This window comes from Euprymna scolopes, chromosome 2 (genome assembly GCF_053919585.1).
Source record: "Euprymna scolopes isolate OS-2025 chromosome 2, ASM5391958v1, whole genome shotgun sequence".
NCBI classification, from domain to species: domain Eukaryota; kingdom Metazoa; phylum Mollusca; class Cephalopoda; order Sepiida; family Sepiolidae; genus Euprymna; species Euprymna scolopes.
Window position 1 is genome coordinate 38,131,371 of NC_136483.1, and position 18,410 is coordinate 38,149,780.

The 18,410-nt window shown below is 32.8% G+C and overlaps 1 protein-coding gene and 1 long non-coding RNA gene across 5 annotated transcripts in view; one reads left to right on the forward strand and one right to left on the reverse strand.

The window, feature by feature from the left end:
* Nucleotides 1–6,695, reverse strand: part of LOC145291225 (uncharacterized) — an 80,796-nt gene extending 74,101 nt beyond the window's left edge. For both annotated transcript variants that reach the window (XR_013869354.1, XR_013869355.1), the window contains exon 1: nucleotides 6,562–6,695. This is a non-coding gene — a long non-coding RNA (uncharacterized LOC145291225). The remainder of the gene's footprint in view (nucleotides 1–6,561) is intronic.
* The window catches only part of LOC145291179 (uncharacterized), a 315,627-nt gene continuing 299,145 nt past the window's right edge, over nucleotides 1,929–18,410 (forward strand). For all 3 annotated transcript variants that reach the window (XM_080136747.1, XM_080136757.1, XM_080136763.1), the window contains exon 1: nucleotides 1,929–2,228. The gene's annotated coding sequence lies outside the window, so the exon portion shown is untranslated. The remainder of the gene's footprint in view (nucleotides 2,229–18,410) is intronic.

The following is an 18,410-nucleotide window of genomic DNA, read 5'->3' on the forward strand; positions in this document are numbered from 1 at the left end:
TCATTAGTTTGAAGAGTCTTTTTTTTTTTTATCATATCTAAGAGGGAAAGACTAGTGGCATATGTGCCAACTCTGACAATAATACCCCATGCATGAGTAAATGGTGGCTTTGTAGAAATACAGGATACTATTAAGTGTGAGTAGTTTTCTAGCATAATAGCGAGAGCCCATTTTTTTTTCGCAGCAACCTTGGCAATCTCTTCAATGTATTTGTCTCAGTTCATGTTGCCTTTGAATGTTAAGCCAACTAGTTTAAACGAGGAACTCTCGGGTAGAGTCTTATTAGACATGGCATTCGGTGGTTCAGAAGATTTCTTGTAATTGTTAAAAGAAAGAAGTTTAGTCCTAGTAGTATTAAATGCTATTATCTATTTCCATCCCCATTCCAAGACAGACTAAAGATCATTTCCTAAGGTTTTAGTAATTGCCTTGGATAAATGTACATTAGTTTCTTCCTCATGTCTGTTATAGAGCGTGGTGTCATTCAGTAAATATACCCATTTCAGACACAATTTTATCAGGGAGGTTGTAATAAGTGCTAGGAGGCAGGGTTATGCACAATCCCATACCACGAGACCATAAATGTAATCTCTTTGTTGGCAAGTGTATCACACAGGCAAGAAGATATGCACTAACCCTGAATTCCAATGGTTACACTTTTAACTTCATCAAGTGATGAACTCTTTAAAAATGTAACCATACATTCACTGAAATTACCGCTCTGATGCCCAGAGCGGCAAAATGCACACAATCCTAAGTCTGTGTGGCAATACCTTTAACACGTTGGCTGGTCGCCTATTGTTTGATGTTGTGATTGAGTTGCTCCTTCGGAGATGATTTGGTGATGCTGATATGCTGCTTCTCTAAAGCTGCAGCTTGTGTATCAGGTTTTTGAGGAGATCTGAAATCAACTGTGTTACTCTCAAAATTAACAAGTAATCAATAATTCATAAAAACTTCGGACAGCATTTTCTTAACAAAAATAATTATTTGCATAAAATAATTTCAGATACAGCTTGTGCAATGAAAAACGATTTGGGTTTTGATTTTGATTTAAGAACAAACTAATGTTTTTGGATGCAGGATTTTCAACTTAATTTGATTTTCGCTGCAAGGTTCAGGACAAGGTTTATGTTTGTCTGTCGATTCGGCCGGTCGCGGGGAAAGTTTCTCTTTCCACTTTTGGGGATCTCTTTCCTCTTTTAGGGATCTCCAACTTTGGGCTGTTGGTTGATGCGTGCTGTTTCAAAGACAGCGAGTGAAATATTTCCTCTGATGAGATGAGCAATTTATTGAAAATCCATGGATTTAGGAAAAACTTTACATTTTTTAATTTATTGAATTTAATTCTAATTTTTTATTTATACTATTGCTCTATTTCATATATTGAGCTTCTTTATCTGATTTGGATTATCTTATAGATATCCATAAAAATATTTATATGGACTTTAAGTTTACAGTATTATACAAACTGTAATCTGAAAGTATTTCAAAGTTTCAGTGAATACATTTCTATCTATCTCTCTCTCTCTCTCTCTCTCTCTCTCTCTCTCTATATATATATATATATATATATACACGGCTTTCATCAAGTTTCGTTCGTATTTGTTGACATTCTCCGTCAGCTGATCTGATATGTTTAAATGCCTAAAAAGTCACTTCTCATTAATGTTTATCAGTTTTAAAATATTCTGTAATTATGAAAAACAGCCAAGTTTGTTGTTTCCATATTTTCAGAAGTATATATATATATATATATATATATATATATATATATATATATATATCTATAGTAAAAGATAGATGTTTCACGATATGTATCAAAGTCATAGTGATATGTATTTAAAAACAGTAGAACGAATGATGCTAGAGAGAGAGAGAGAGAGAGAGAGAGAGAGAGAGAGAGGGCGAAGGAATGAGCAAATGTTGACCGAAGGAAATTGAGGATGGAGGAAAAGAAGGTGGAGCTTCCGAGCCGTGACATCAACGCGCATTCGCACCCAGAGGAGGAGGAGGAAGAGGAGAAGGAGAAGAAAGAGAGGAGAAGAAGAAAAGTGTCAGTCGTTGTACGCTATTTTATATAGGCAGGTAGTTGCCAATACAATCGGCCCTTTAAAAACCGCTCACGAAATAAAACAAAACAAAAAATCTATATATATCGAGGAATACTGATTTGGCTGTTCACATATCAATATTTTAATGGTTAAAAATTTAAAATACACAAAAAGGTGAGTTTTATTTGTAATTATTCATCATTTCTCCACCTTTTTAAATGTGTTGTTTGGGTTTTGGCTCAAAAAATATTTTCAGATATTTCCAGTTCACCGAACCGGATAGTTTATTGATATCAAGTGTACCTATGGCGTCCTTGTTGGTATATATAAATAAGCGGATTCGTTTTTTTTTTTATTTATATGGAAAAAGAAAATTATACATAATTTTTACTTATAATATTTCTTGTTTAGTAAGATCATTTTCTTCATGTGTTAGGATCAGTCCCCCTCCTCATTTATCCCCCTTCCTTCCTAAAACTAAATGATGACACACGCAAGAAGCCGAGAAAAATGTTGACTGAATCCTTCCTTCTTGTTCAATCTTTTTCTTGTTCGCTCTTTCATATGCCCGGCTTTTTAGATTATTATTTTTTTTTTTTACTTATTCTCGTTTATTCATTTCCTACATTTTGATTCGATTTGTGTTTAAATTGATATATCTATAAAAACAAAAATGTCATCTTTCTCCATCGTTTGTGATTTGACGCATTGAACCCTTTTTCTACTGCTACATCTGGTTCCTATGGATACGACAGTCATTGAAGAAATACTTTCTATCACTTCTCCATATTAAATAAATCCGTGTAATCACCTCGTGTGTATCTATGTTTCTCGCATCTACGTGATTCACAAATAATAATAATGATAATAATAAAATATTTATTAAAATGAAAATACAATAACAAAATAAAACGAAGAGTTTAAAAATAATCCCATTAAAATAATCATGGAATTAAATCCATCAAAATACATTTTTGATTTCTTTATAAATAAGTCAGTCATTAAAAGAAAAGGAACACGGACCGTGCTGAAATAGTGTTATTATTGTGAAATCCATTCTTTACATAGTTTCGGGCGTTTTGTAACTACCAAATTGTTAGGTGAAAGTATAGAATCTATACTTTCACCTAACAATTTGGTGCTAGTGCAGAGAGTGATCCGCGCTATTTTTTAAATCGTATTTCCAAGTTTAGTTAAAGTTTTATGATATGTTTTTTTCAACTGTAAGGTTGAAGTATAGAAAAGGTACAAAACACCCTCCCCTCCCCATGTTAAGAATGACTTTTAAAATAATATTTACGTCCGGATCATTCTCTGCACTAGTACCAACAATTTAATAAACGGAAGATACCGTAAAAATTGAAGTTAACTTTAAAATTCTACTGACAAAAAAAAAAAAAAAAAAAAAGAAAGAAAGAAAACGTCTCGGTTCGTATTCTGCATAAGTACCAAAAAATTAATTACTTCGTCCGTCACTCTTCGAAATTTGAAAAGAATTTGAGTTGTTGTCGAAACCAGAATTAAGACTTCAACACCAGGTTTATATAACTAGTTGTTCGGATACCATCTTCTTTCTTCGTCTTATGATGTTGTCTAAATGTCTAGCAATTCATTCATTGTATTCTGTTTTGCAGAAAAAAAAAAAAAAAAAAAAAAATTGTGGCATTATTTTTTTGCTAAAGAAATGAACTAAATTATTTTATCTTTTTTTTTTAAATTTCTTCAAGAAAATTCGTATAATTCACAAATTTAACTTTCCTCTATTATTTAAGAGTAAAGGAAAGTTAAAAGTAAAAACAAAGAAATTAGTTTCTGGTGGGAAAAACGGTTTGAAAATAAGTAAAAGGTTTGAGACTTTTGGAGACTTCATTTCGGGATTCAATGAAGAAAGAAAAAGGAATTCAAGATATTTGATTTATTTGTAGAGAAAAAAAGACAATTGACACCATAAAGCAACCATCAAGCAACCGTGACTGGTAACGATTTCTTTCACCGATAATAGGAAATAATTTTAAAACTTGTTTTATTTCTTTGTTGTTTTTTGAAATCTAAAACTTTGACGCAAATATTTCAGATATGTTCTTTTTCTTTTTTCTCCGTCTTTTTTATGGCTCCTGCCCGTTTCAATTTGGAAATTAAATACATTTCTTTAATTGGGCATTTTGCATGGCATTTATTGGGTGGGTTTCTACCAGTATTTATGTTTAATTTTCGATTTTTGAACATTTATCGAGACTTCCCATATGACCGTCTCATGTCGGCCATTTCTTTCTTGTTCAAACTTAAGATTATATTACTTGTGTTCCAAACTAAATAAACGCTTTAAAATAAGTTAATACACAAAGAAACTTATCGAGGTATGTAGAAGAATAACATCTTGCCTTTGGTAACAGTTATTTTTTAATCACTTTTTCGCTTTGTTGTCGCAAAATGCCGCTTTCATTTTATACTCGGAATTATATTACTAGAGTGACTCTACACTTCTTGCACAAAAACACAAATTACACTTCACCAACGTTCGCACTCGCTATTAATCTAGGTAGAAACCCACCGAATAAATGTCACGGTAACATTTATTTGTTATATATATATTTTTTTTTTGACAACTTTTTCGTATCTCTGTGTACAGTAATAATGCAAACCAAAATATTGATATAAAATCATAGCATTATTGTCAGTAATTTAATGTTTCGTCATTTATCATTATCTAAAGAAAAAAAAAACACCCACTAAGTCTAAGAGAGCGATGTCTTTCTAAGTTCATTTCAAGCGGCGGTGTAAGTCTGGGGTGGTTCTGGTTGCCTGCCTGACTTACTTGCTTTTTCGCTTCCACTCACCGCTTCAAATAGTTTCGTCCTGGGGTTAAGAAAAGGGCACGTGTGATAAAATAAAAAGAATCTTATTCGTGTGCGTGTGTGTATATATGCGTGCATTTATATATGTAGATATGCATGTGCTTGTGTATATATATGTTTGTATAATATATATATATATCACATGTGACATATGCACAAATAAATACGCATTGATTTTTATAGAGTAGAATGGAATATTGCGTCTCTTGAACTATGTTAAAGCTATTTTAAATAAAACTTAAATACAATAGTGGCGTGGTTGGAAAATAGTTTCAGTTTTGGTTTGGGACCCCTCCCCCCTTTAAACACATACACACATACATAAAAAAATTATACTTTACATTGTCCGATAAACTTTAATTCTACTCATAAATTACTTTCGAACATAGTTTTAAAGACTTAAAAATAATTTTCGACCTCAAAATAACTTTCGACATGCACAGTGAGTGCACTGCAGTGCACAGACGGTGCTAGTGCAGAGTCTGCAGAGAGTGATCCGCGATCCGCGCTATTTTTAAAATCGTATTTCCAAGTTTAATTAAAGTTTTATAATGTTTTTTTGGGTTTGTATTACTGTACACATAGATTCGAAAAAGTTGTCAAAAAAACAAATATATAACAAATAAATGTTATGAAAGGCAAGATAAGTTACTTTTCTACCAAATTGGATATATTTTTCGTGTTTTATTCAATGTAACATGTTTATTCAGCCCCCAAAACATAGTGTTTACCGATGTATTGGAAAATTCAAAATGGCGCCCGACTCTCTTTTTAACATGGTAAGTTTGGGAAAAGATGTTATAAATAATAAACTAGACAAGATACTATTTAAAACCCACCGAATATATGTCAACCTATGTCACGGTAACATATTGAGCGAGTTTCTAACAGTATTTTGTCTAGTTTTATATTTAAAGCACCTTTTCCCAAACTTACCGTGTAAACGAGAGAGTCGGGCGCCATTTTGAATTTTCCAATACATCGGTAAACACTGTATGCTTTTCGAGCTGAATAAACATGTTACATTGAATAAAAACACGAAAAATATATCCAGTTAGGTAGAAAAGTAACTTATCTTGCCTTTGATAACATTTATTTGTTATATACTTGACCGATGTATTGGAAAATTCAAGATGGCGTCTGACTCTTTCTCTTTAACACGGGAAGTTTGGGAAAAGGTGTTATAAATAAAAACTGGAAAAAATACTGTTAAAAACTCACTCAATATATGTTACCGTGACATAGGTTGACATATATTCGGTGGGCTTTTAATAGTATTTTTTCTCGTTTTTTATTTATAACACCTTTTCCCACACTTACCATGTTAAAGAGGGAGTCAGCGCCATCTTGAATTTTCCAATACATCGGTAAACACTGTATGGTTTTCGAGCTGAATAAACATGTTACATTGAATAAAAACACGAAAATATATATCCAGTTTGGTAGAAAAGTAACTTATCTTGCCTTTCATAACATTTATTTGTTATATATTTGTTTTTTGACAACTTTTTCGAATCTATGTGTACAGTAATACAAACCCCAAGATTCAGAAACTAATTTTGAAACCTTTAAATTGACGAGTAGAAAGTAATGTCTTGCTTGAAGTAAAGTTTAAAGGGGCGAAGATCAAAATCTCTAGTATCTATTCTTACCTCGGTAAGAGGAGAAGAAATAAATGTTCCATCGAGAGTGCCCTTTTTGGGTGGGCTGGTATTCCGGATATTAAAACTTGACCTTCTGTCGAGCTTTGCATTCGAAGGGAGGCGAGTAAAGGCATACGCCGAGTCGCCATTCATTCGACCACTATTGTATTAATGAATCGTTTTGCCGATAAAAGACGTCAAAATAAAACGATATTTTGTTTTTTGGTGATTTTGTTCAGTTAGTTCACTAATATTTGTGGTAGTGCTGTGTAATAAAATTTATTAAAATTTGAAATTGTATGAATTTGAATGAAAACAAAAAAATTAAAATAGCCTTTAAACCAAGTAACGTTTCAAACTTCAGAGCAAATAATCGATATTTTTGTATCTTCGATAAATACGGAATAAGAAGACGAGTGCTTAGTCATGACTTTGGCCGCGGCTTACTGTTATGAACTAGTAACATTTATTCATTACATTGGATTCTTTGCTACAATGGAGTCACTTAAAAAAATGCAATTTTTACTTTGAATTGTTTATTTGTATATATATATATATATATATATATATATATATATATATATATATATATATATATATATATATAATTAGTAAAAACCTGAAGAGAGTGCTCAATACTATTGCAGAGCATTGAGCAAATATGCGTTTTATTTTTTTATTACTTTTTTATCTGTTTAGTTACACATGTTTCGTGTGTAACTAAACAGATAAAACGGTAATAAAAAATAAAACACACACACACACACATATATATATATATAAATTACATTGGCAACAAAGTAGGCGCAATGTATCCGTGGTCAAAAATAAAAACTATCTATCCTACTCTTAACTAGAATCATCTTACTCACCATAATACCACATTTACACTATAAGCCTTTGAAGAATCATTTGCGAGCACCGTAGTCTTCAACATACAGTCCTGTTTCGTTGTATCACAACTCATCAGTGCCGCTAGACTAGCATCTCTCCCAAGCCAAGGATTGAACCTAGAACTGTCGTGTTGACAGTCGGCAGTTCTCCCACTCGACCATGGAATTGACGCCCGTAAATAACTCGTCGGAATGTCTATTTAAATAGATACCCGCCACCACTTTTATAGTGCTCAAATCGCCTATTCATGAACAAACAAACAACGAGCTTCGCATTTATATATATATATTTACTTAACACATCAAGACCCAGAGGCCACTCGAGGATACGGGTTAAAGAGTATACATTAGTCAATTGGACAATATAGTAATCGTTAGTAATGGAAATTCGGTAAATTTGTTAACTTAAGTAGAGAACGGCTCATCAAGAACTTGTTTACATTGGACTTGAAGGCTACCATATTGTAGTCAGCTGGAAAACGGAAGACGCGCAGTTCTAAGAAAGAAGCTTTCCTCATGGAATCTACGTTTAGGTTTAGGCGCGCGCGTACACACACACACACACACACACAGATACACATATAAATGACAAGAGTCTATATTCCAAATTTCAAGATGTTGTCCATCTTAACGTTTACTTTTTTAAAAGTATGTTGAAATATTCAATTCTTGACGGCATCTGTTTCGCAACGCAGAATCATTCATGTAATTATTATATACATTTTTGAATTTATTCCGCCATTAACTCAGCAGGAGAAAAGGAACTCATTCATATATATATATATATATATATATATATATATATATATATATATATATATATATATATATATATAAGAGAGAGAGAGAGATGAAAGAGTATAAGAAGGCTATAGTAATGCAGGGAACCGGCTATTGTATTGGCGTGACGTATGAACAAAAATGGACAAACGACAGGTGTTATTTGTTTTATTATTTTATTTAACTTCGTATATCCATTTATTTTTAAGATAATTACAATACAAATCAGTAGATATGAACTTTTTTTTTATGTAATCTGGATAATGGAGATCTTAATATTTCGAGATAACATCTCTTTTTCAAAAGAAAAGGGACCAAAATGTCAAAACAAGGATAAAATTTTTGAGGGGGGGGGCATTTTTGTTTGTTTTTTTGGCGCCCGTATTTTTTTCCGCAAACAAGTAGTTTTCCGGATATTAAGCAATGTAATTCTTAATGTTATCGATAGTGGCCATTTCTTACATTTACGTCTGTATATTTCATTTGACGAACTCGCATCAAAAACATGCGTGTACAGAAATGTTGCTTTTTAGTTGCGTTTGATTTTTAGACAATCACAAATATCTATAAAAACTTTGGAGAATTAATCTTTATTATTCTTTTAATTCGATACAGAATTAAATGTGTAGAAGAATAAAAAGGAAGAATTTATTTGGCGCATTAATCAATGAATGGTAAAGCAATCTAAGTTTTTTTTTCAAGAGTGAAATCCCAAAGAGAAGAGACTCTTCATCAGTTCCTGCTTCATTTCTCTTTCTAAACATTAAACATTGAAACCCCAGCATCTTTTAAGTCTATCAATCTAATTATAGAAAGAAATCTTAATGAATGACAGTGTCTTTTATTTTTGGTTTTACAGTTCTAATGTCATAAAAAGGTTTATCTTATTTTTTAAATTAATTTTTGTTCGAGTGTTGCCCCCCCCCCTTCTTTTTTCACTGCCTTTACGGAAGACTGACAAACATGCAAAAAAAAAAAAGAAAGAAAGAAAGAAAAAAAAATCAAGATAAAATTAAAAAAAAACGTACAGTTTTTTTTTACGAAATATTAATTGCACACACAACAATGCATTTAGTGAGTGTTTTACAATACTTGAATATTCACTCATGGTGTTTTTTTGTTTTGTTTGCTTAATCAAGCATGTGGAATGGCTTTTCAATTATTGCAATGAATTCACGGTTACGTTCGTTACAAAATAAATAAATAGTTCATGGGATTTTAATGGCTGAACACAACGTGCAAATAACAATATTTACGTCACTTAAATAGTATTTGTTTAAATTTCTTCTAATTTATTATAAAAAATGAAATGATAAGTAGGTATACAAAAAATATATGAAAACTAGATTTTTTTTAGTTCGTTAAAAACCTGGAAAAGTTATAGCCCGTTGAGTGAGTGATGCCAAATTGGTAGTTGAATATGATTAAATTTGTGATCATTTTTGCATTAAATACTAATTCCTATTAATCCCTAACTGTGCATCAAACGGATACCATAATACTTAGTTCGCTGCACCTTATCACAGCAAAGATCCGTACAAATTTCCAAGAAAAAGTGGAACAGACAAACAGACTAACAGAAATATAATATAGAATTATCATTAAAATATCATTTTTTTTTTTTTACATAGGCATCACCACTTATCAAGGCTAAGAGGCCATTCGAGGATAAGGGTTAAAGAGTGTACAGTAGACAATTGGACAATATAGTACTTGTTAGTAAAGGAAATTCGGTAAATTTGTTAACTTATATGGAACGGCTCATCAAAAACTCTTGTTTACGTTAGACTTGAAGACAACCATATTGTAGTCAGCTGGAAAGCAAGAAAACGGAAGACAATTTCATAGGCGTGCAGTTCTAAGAAAGAAGCTTTGTTCATGGAATCTATGTTTAGGTTTAGGCACAGATAAAGAGTGGGGGAAATTATTGATAGTGCTTTCTGCTAGACGGGTGTTTCTTGTGAAAGTTTGGCGAGGGGAAAACCATAGATTGGAACTCAGTCGAGCACTTGCCATGAAAATAACGATACAGCAGAGACAAACTCGCAACATCTCTTCTGTGAGAAAGAGGCTGCAGGGAAGAGAAAAGGACATCCCCTACGAGGCTACAAAGTCTATTTTAAACTCTGTCAAGGCAGGATAAGTCCTTTCTAGCAGCTCCTGCCCAGATGTGGCAACAATACTCCATCCTTGGACGTACCTGGCTCTTATATAGATAGAGAATTGCATCAGCAGTGAGATATCTACTGGGTCGATAGAAGGATCCCACCATTTTTCCAGCGGCCTTGTTGGTTTACTGTTTGTTTTAAATATTGGCATGTGTTGGACGATTTTTAAAAAATTGATTTCTAAACTACCCTATCTCTAACCAGGCCTGTATTTATCGATTTTTTCCCCCTAAACTTATCTTCATCATTTCTTCCCGTGTTTTTCTTGGCTTAATCCTGCCAACTGACTTTGCTCTCTCAACTGTTCTACATGTACTTACTCAAGAATTCTCATATATTCTGTCAATATTATCATACCAACAAAGTCTCTTGTTCTGCATGCAATTCCCTATACTGTCCAGATTAATCTTCCTCTATAGTCATCAGAACTAAGCCTATCTTAAAGACTCCCATTCATATATTCTCCAGGGATTTTCTTTTTTTTTTTTTTTATCCTGGGTCCCCAATATCAACAGATTAGATCATTCCTGTAATGACCTGGTTCCTGTTGATTTTGCAGTGGAAGTTAAGTTTTGTGCAGTTATAGATCCATCCTCCTAGGCCTTGCCTTCTCTCTTTAAGACGAGGTTAGTTTATTGCCGATCTTATCCACATCAATCTTTTTTACCAACTTAGGAATCATTTCAAACTTAATCTTCATTGACTCACAGGTTAAAGATATTGCTTAACAATCAGCTTTAGGTGACAAGATTTGGGAAGTTGATGGTTCAAGCCTTACTACAGGCAATGATAACTCAGATTAACATAAAATAATTAACACCTTTATCTGGTCATGGCTGGCAGAATGAGAACAATCTACCTCCATGGATTAAATAAAGGTTCCAGTTCGAAATTAGGTTATAAGATTCGACCTTGAGTCTTAGGATTAAAAAATATTCGACTTCAATCCTAACTCCTTTTAAAGTCTTCCAATATTCAGAATGTCTGTTGATTCTTCAGAGATTTAAAAAATTATGAATCCAACTTGTAGCATTCTTACAAGTTAATCTCTGATTCATTCCAAAATCTCTAATTCCACAACCTTGGTTTTTAAAAAATTTACGATCATCACTGATCATGTCAGTGTTGACTTTGAATAATCTTTTGAACTAAATCCAAGTTATCTCTTGTGGATCATTACTTACCAACAAGAGAAGGTGCTCTTCTATATGGAAGACTCACTCTATGCATGTGTGATTCAGAATGAGGATTTTACTCTTTCTTGGCTGGTGTTTCAAACCAGTCAGTTGTGCCTAACTAGTGCTCCATCTTAGCATGATTTTTACAACTTTGAAGTGGATGATTTCTTTACTGATCGCAGTTACCGTTTCCAGAGACCATCAAATCAAGTCATTTACTTTTACATATGCATATCTCTTTCTATCTGTTTACTCCAGACAATGTGTTTTTTAGGGTTAGGGTTAGAATTATTAACAGATCCCCCCCCCCCTCCCCAATGTAAATATCCCTGAATAGCAGCAAACCCACATCGCTTCACTGTAAAAGTCCGAAGATGTTGGAAAGTTTTTTTACTCTAACACCCTGACTATATTAACATGCAGAAATGTGAATATCTTTTGAATAAGCATTTCATTGAACAATTCCCCACATAAATCTGTGTGTTAGTTAAACGTATCTTCCTTTAAATTAGGTGGTAATTATTATTGACTAGTGGGGGGTACCCAACGTTGCCCGGGTGTTTGGAGGTGTGTGTGGTTTTGGGTAAATCAAAACAAAGGAATAAAAAAAAATTGTTGCCCGGGTGTTTGTGTAGCGGGGGGGGGGGTTTAAAATAAAAAAAAAAGTTTTGGTAGGTAAGTATGAAGGATCGAACCCGAAGCCTTGAGGCGAAGTTGGAAATTAAAGTGAAAAAAAAAAACGTGCGATGTTAACCACTGGGCCACCAAGAAATAGTAACGTAAACATGTTTGAATTTATTTAGTATTAAGAATTGGCAGGTGCTCATACTTAATGACTTAATGAGGTCAACTTTCACTCTGGGGCAGTATTTTATTTACTGCGGGGCAGCTTTTTTAAATTTGTTTTTTGTTTCCCCAAGATGTTGAGAGGGGGGGGGATTGTCCAAATTGATTAGCAATTGTCTGATATAAGGAGAAACTCCGCATTGATCAAAGCTGATTCCTTTTTGACGTTCCCGGCGATGACGCCTGCTTCGAATTAGTTTTGCTTTTATTATACGAAAAACCCGAATCCACATGCGGAGATCGAAAAATTTGGAATATTTAGCTTTTCAAACTCGGGAAAATTAAATAGACAGGTGACCCCTGTTGTTAACTCGTAGATATTATCATTTAGATGTGATATAAAAAGTTTTAAGAAGGAGTGAGCCGACCGATCGCTTCTCGGAAAAAAGCCTTTCTCGGACATACACAAAAAGCGAACATACATACACACACACATTTTCGCTTTTATATGTATAGATTTTATAATTGAGGGAACAAAGCCAATTCCAACCCCAAACTCTGACTGACAGCAAAAGTTTGTAATTTAATACATATTGATAAAAGCAAAAACCTCAGTTGGTTTCATACTAATTTCATCATCAAACGTATACTGCCGAATACAGTCTGTCGTTCATATTTTTTGGATTCTTTGGACTACTGTTCTCCTCTTAAATGCTGTTTTCACAAAGTTTCAGTCGATATAATTTTCTTCAGGTCTATCTTGTCGAATTTGAGTTTGCATGGAATTTCAAACGGAAGCCTTTATTTAATCAATGGAGGTAGCATGCTCTTGTTCCATCAGCCATGACTGAGTAGAAGCCCTAAGTAATTCGCAATTGTATTTTGAGTATCGCTTGCACTGAGGATCGAACCTTCAACCTCCAGAAGAGTGTAACTCACAACTGAATTCTATCAAGTACGTTATCCATTATGCTACAGTTCAATCCTCAGTATGGGCGACACTCAAAATACAAATGCGAATTACTTACAATTTTTACTCAGTCATGGCTAATGGAACGTGAACATACTACACCAAAGGTTTAAATATATGTTTTCATTGAAAATTCTGTGCAAATTTCCAAGTTCGACAGAAAGATTCCAGAGTTCAACAAGATACATCTGAAGAAGGTTGGAGATTACGATGATCAAAATGTTGTGAAAATAACACTATAAAAACAATAGTCCGAAGCATCCAAATGATATAAATAAACATTAGTATCTACAATACACAAATAATCAACAGCAATCCTATCTAAATATAGGAAAAGCATCACCGTAAATGAACAATATTGCTGAAGACATTTGAAGCGCCCGTCAGCTAAAACATATTTGAAATATAAGTATCAATAGTTTGAAGAAAAACAATGTAAATAGTTCTTACAAACTTTGTTAATTTAATTGTCGTGTCTTATGATTATCCCAAACGATTGAAGAGTTTCAAGTGTATTTTGGTTCATTATTTTTTTTAAAGGTTAGTTATTTATTCCTGATTTTTTTAAATTAGAGTTCTTAGTGTTTCAGTTTTAAGATTTATACGATCTTCGCCATGATTGGTCATCTCTGAGAAATCGACTGTATACTAACTTGATATTCTTGATGTTACACATAAGCACAAGTAGATACAAGATCAAAAGAGGTTTTAAATATTAGTTCCTTGGTTCTGAAACAAGATTACAGACTCGCATAAGGTCTAACTACTAGGATACCAAAAATTATGAATGTGACTCCTAGAATTCCAAAATATCTGACTCCAATTCCTTATGTTCAAGTTTTCGAATATTTTGACTGCATTTTGATTCTTCAAAGATTAAAAAAAATCTGGCTCCGACTCTTTCCAAACATTTAAATCTGACCCTTTTCAAAACCTCTGATTCCAACTCTACTCGGCAACGGTGTTCTCAAGCATTTATTCATTTATTTTTTTATTTTATTGTTGGCTGTTTTTATATGTGAACATTACTGACTAGATCAATCTGACTTATTCTTGCTCATAACTCTGCATTTGACCATGACCTTAAAAGTTCATAAGGGGAAGAGGACACATCAATGAAGCTGCTACTGAGTTTTTGTTTTCTTAATCTTAAGTGCATTTGGAAAAAAGGTTTCCCCTATAAAAATCTACAATTTGAGTCACCTATCCATGAAGTATTGTTGCCATATCTGGGCTGGTGCATCTACCACTAGTCTCTCACTCTTAGACAAGGTTAGACAAAGAGTCTTAAATCTAATAGGTCTTGTACTATCGGACAAACTCTAACCTGTCCCATCCCCACACTGTTGCATCCCTGTGTCTGTTTAACAAATATTTTAATGGAATATGCTCTGCTGACTTCATAACACTTGTGATCACTTTATATACATACTCCTGACTAACTTGACAAGCAGCAAAATCCTACCCCTTTACTGTTGAGGTATCTAGATGCCAGAAAGCTTCCTACTTTAATAGTTTCTTCCCTGACTGTACTAAGCTAAAGAAGTATAAATGTAACGTAAACAGACATCTCACTGCTTAACTCTCCATGCCCCTCTGTTAGACATGAGACCAAATAGTAGCCCTTTATGTTCCAAGTGGCAATATGCCTTATTTGAAGTGAAAAAGAATATATATATATATTAGTGACCTGCTAAGGCCACACGGGAGACAATCAAGCAAAAAACTTTAAGCAAAATCTTTTTTACCAACTAAAAGAATATCATAATCTTCAAAAAACCTGCAAATTTTCATGTACCAAAGATATGAGCATTTCAATATTCAATTTGACTCCGATGGATATAGATACCACCTTTTTTGGAAACTATTGATCAGAATTTAACAAATGAAGGCTCGTTGGAAAGCTAAAAACCTGAATTATGTTATGGGCTATGTTACATTTGCCCTTAAGGTCGCACATTAAGGGGATCATCTATTATCCAGAGCCTATGTTTGGCACTGTTCTTATTGCCATAAAATGTTTCGGTAAAGGTGCTGTATCTTTCCACCTTCAAAAAATCTTTTAAAATTACCACTTTATAGGTTTTCGAGGGTTCTAAAAACGAACATAACGTTTAAAATTCCAGCACATGAGTAGTTTCCAAGATATGAAGAAATTATAGTTTCAAAAAGTGAGGGATCTATATTAATTTCACATAAAATGAACACCCACTTTATGGCCACCTTTTTCGGGGCGTCTGTTATATTTTTAGGGTGGTGTTTATTATAGCTTGGTAGATCAACACAAAACCTACCTAAAAAAACTTGTTCTCTATAGGTTTTAGAGTATGTTGAAAACAAATATCGCATTTAAATTTTTCGCAAATAAGAATTTTTCTGGGTATTAAGTAAAAATATGTGGATGCTTGCGCATACAACAATAGCCACCATTTGTAACATAACAAATTGCATTAATACTCGTAAAAATACTTATTTGCAGAAATTTAAATGTGATATTCGTTTTCAACACACCCAAAACCTATAAAACAAGTTTTTTAAGGTAGGTTTTGTGTTGGTCTATCATTACTATTATCAAATAAACATCACCCCTAAAACAATAACAGAAGCCCACCCCCCACAAAAAAGGTAGCTATAAAGTGGGTGTTCATTTTATGTTAAATTAATATAGAAGAGTGATCCCCCACTTTTGAAGACTATAATTTCTTCATATATTTGAAACTACTCGTTTCCTGGAATTTGAAACATTATTTTTGTTTTCAACATCTTTGAAAACCTATAATAGTGGTAATTTTAAAGGATTTTTTGAAGATACTGCACCTTTACCAATGTTCCAATCATAGTCATTTGTTTTCCTAGCTTTTAATATGAATTACAAAATATCTGATATTTCCCCAAAACCTCTGGCCTTGATGGAGGGGAGACTAAAAATTGCTGCTATGGTTTCAAAAATGATCTGAAATAACAGCAAGGGGAGACTTGATTCCAAATATTTCTCATATGTTATATCTCTTTGGTTTTCATACATAAAGTAAATTTCACAGCCTATAAAGATTATTTGATACTAGAGATATTCATAATCGTACCCTATTTCCAAAAGAAGGGAGATATAACATATGAGAAATATTTGGAATCAAGACTCCTCTTGCTTTTATTTCAGATCATTTGAAACCGTAGCAGCAAGTTTTAGTCTCTCCTCCATCAAGGCCAGAGGTTTTGGGGAAATATATATATATATATATATTACAATAGAAATATGCAAGCATGAAAAGTAATATAGTTAAGTTTAAACATGGAAAAGTAAAGGAGTAGTCGTTAAAACTGGAAAAGAAAAGGACAAGATATTCCAGTCAAAAATATAATAAATTTATAACTTAAAATATTGCAGCATTAAGAATTGATTATATAATGTTATAAATTGCATTAGAAAAGAATTCTTAATGCTGCAATATTTTAAGTTATAAATTTATTGTATTTTTTACTAGTATATCTTGTCCTTTTCTTTTCCAGTTTTAACAACTAGACCTTTACTTTTCCATGTTTAAACTTAACCATATTACTTTTCATGCTCGCATTTTTCTATTGTAATCCATGATTTTTCCAGGCTTCCAATAAATTCACTTGTTCTTTGTTTAATTTCAGTTTTATTTTTTTTGCCCCCATAAACATAACATACACATATGTAATAACAATGTACGGCACTCGTCTGCTTCAATAAAATTCCCCCATTTCCCTTTCATTCTTTCTGTCTGTTTCACTTGTTATTTTTCTTTTCGTGACAGTAGTGAATTAGTAGCAACACTAGTCACTGAAGCGATGTGGTTGCTATGGAAACCAGTCATAAAAAACTTCGCTCACCTCCTTACATTTTTTTCTAATTTTGAACACCACTAAATTCATCATAACTTTTGTTTTACTGAATGAAAATTGAAAAAATATTTTTCACAATATAACTGAGAAGGTGATCTATAAACTGTAAGAATTGTTTGAAATTTGGTTGAAAAATGAGTGAGCAGTGAAGCTTTGAATAGTTCTAAATGACTAAAACTGTCACTTAACCATATATTCAAACACGGTAGTGTTTGAATGATATAAATGACTTGATATAATTTTTTTAATCAATTTTTTTATTCAACTTTCTAACTGGATGTGACTATTATTTTTAAAACAATTTATCATTAATATTATCGTAAGTTTTGTATATTGATTGTTCTATAACTAATATACATGTGTATCTTTTTATGAATCCACTAACTTTTAGTTTCAAATGACTCTTAACTTAGATTCCCATTCAGCATTTAGTTCTTATAATCGTCGAGGGGTCTGTAAATGCGTTGAAGACAGCAGAAGAAGGAACGGTGAGAAAAAGTAGCACAAAAAAGAAAATAATAGAACAATGACAATAATATATATATATATATATATATATATATATATATATATATATATACACGAACGAGTGTTGAAACAGTTCCAAAAGTTTTTCTAGATTCCAATGAAATTGCCGATTCTGTTCTATATTCCCGATTCTGATACAATTACCAATTCTGATTCTACAATTGACTAAAACAGAATTTCTTTTTTTGGGGGGCGGGGGTAGCAGAGAATTTTTATCTACTTTAAAATCTAGAAACAGTTTTCCTGTTAACTACAACATGGTCGTCTTCACATTCTTGTTGAACCGTCCCCTTAAATAATCAAATTCTACTCAATTTCCATCATTGCTGGTAAATATGCTATTGTCTTACTGATTACCTTACACTCATTAATCCTTATTCTCGAGTGGCCCTCAGACCTTGATAAGTGATGATTCACTTGTAAAAAATAAAAGAATCGTTATTGAAATCGGAAATTAGGCTACAATTTTTCTGATTCCAATACAGATTTCAATACCTCAAAAAGTCATGATTTTTCCCATTCTGATTAATCGTCCCAACAAAATATTTTCCCCCCAATCTTTTTTTTTACTAATCTCATTTTCTAATGTTTCATGGGGTCTTGACTCTGGATATCTGGGTATCCATATTTCACAGTAGTGCAAAGATACAAACGATAGAACAATGAGAGTATACGCATCAACCATTGC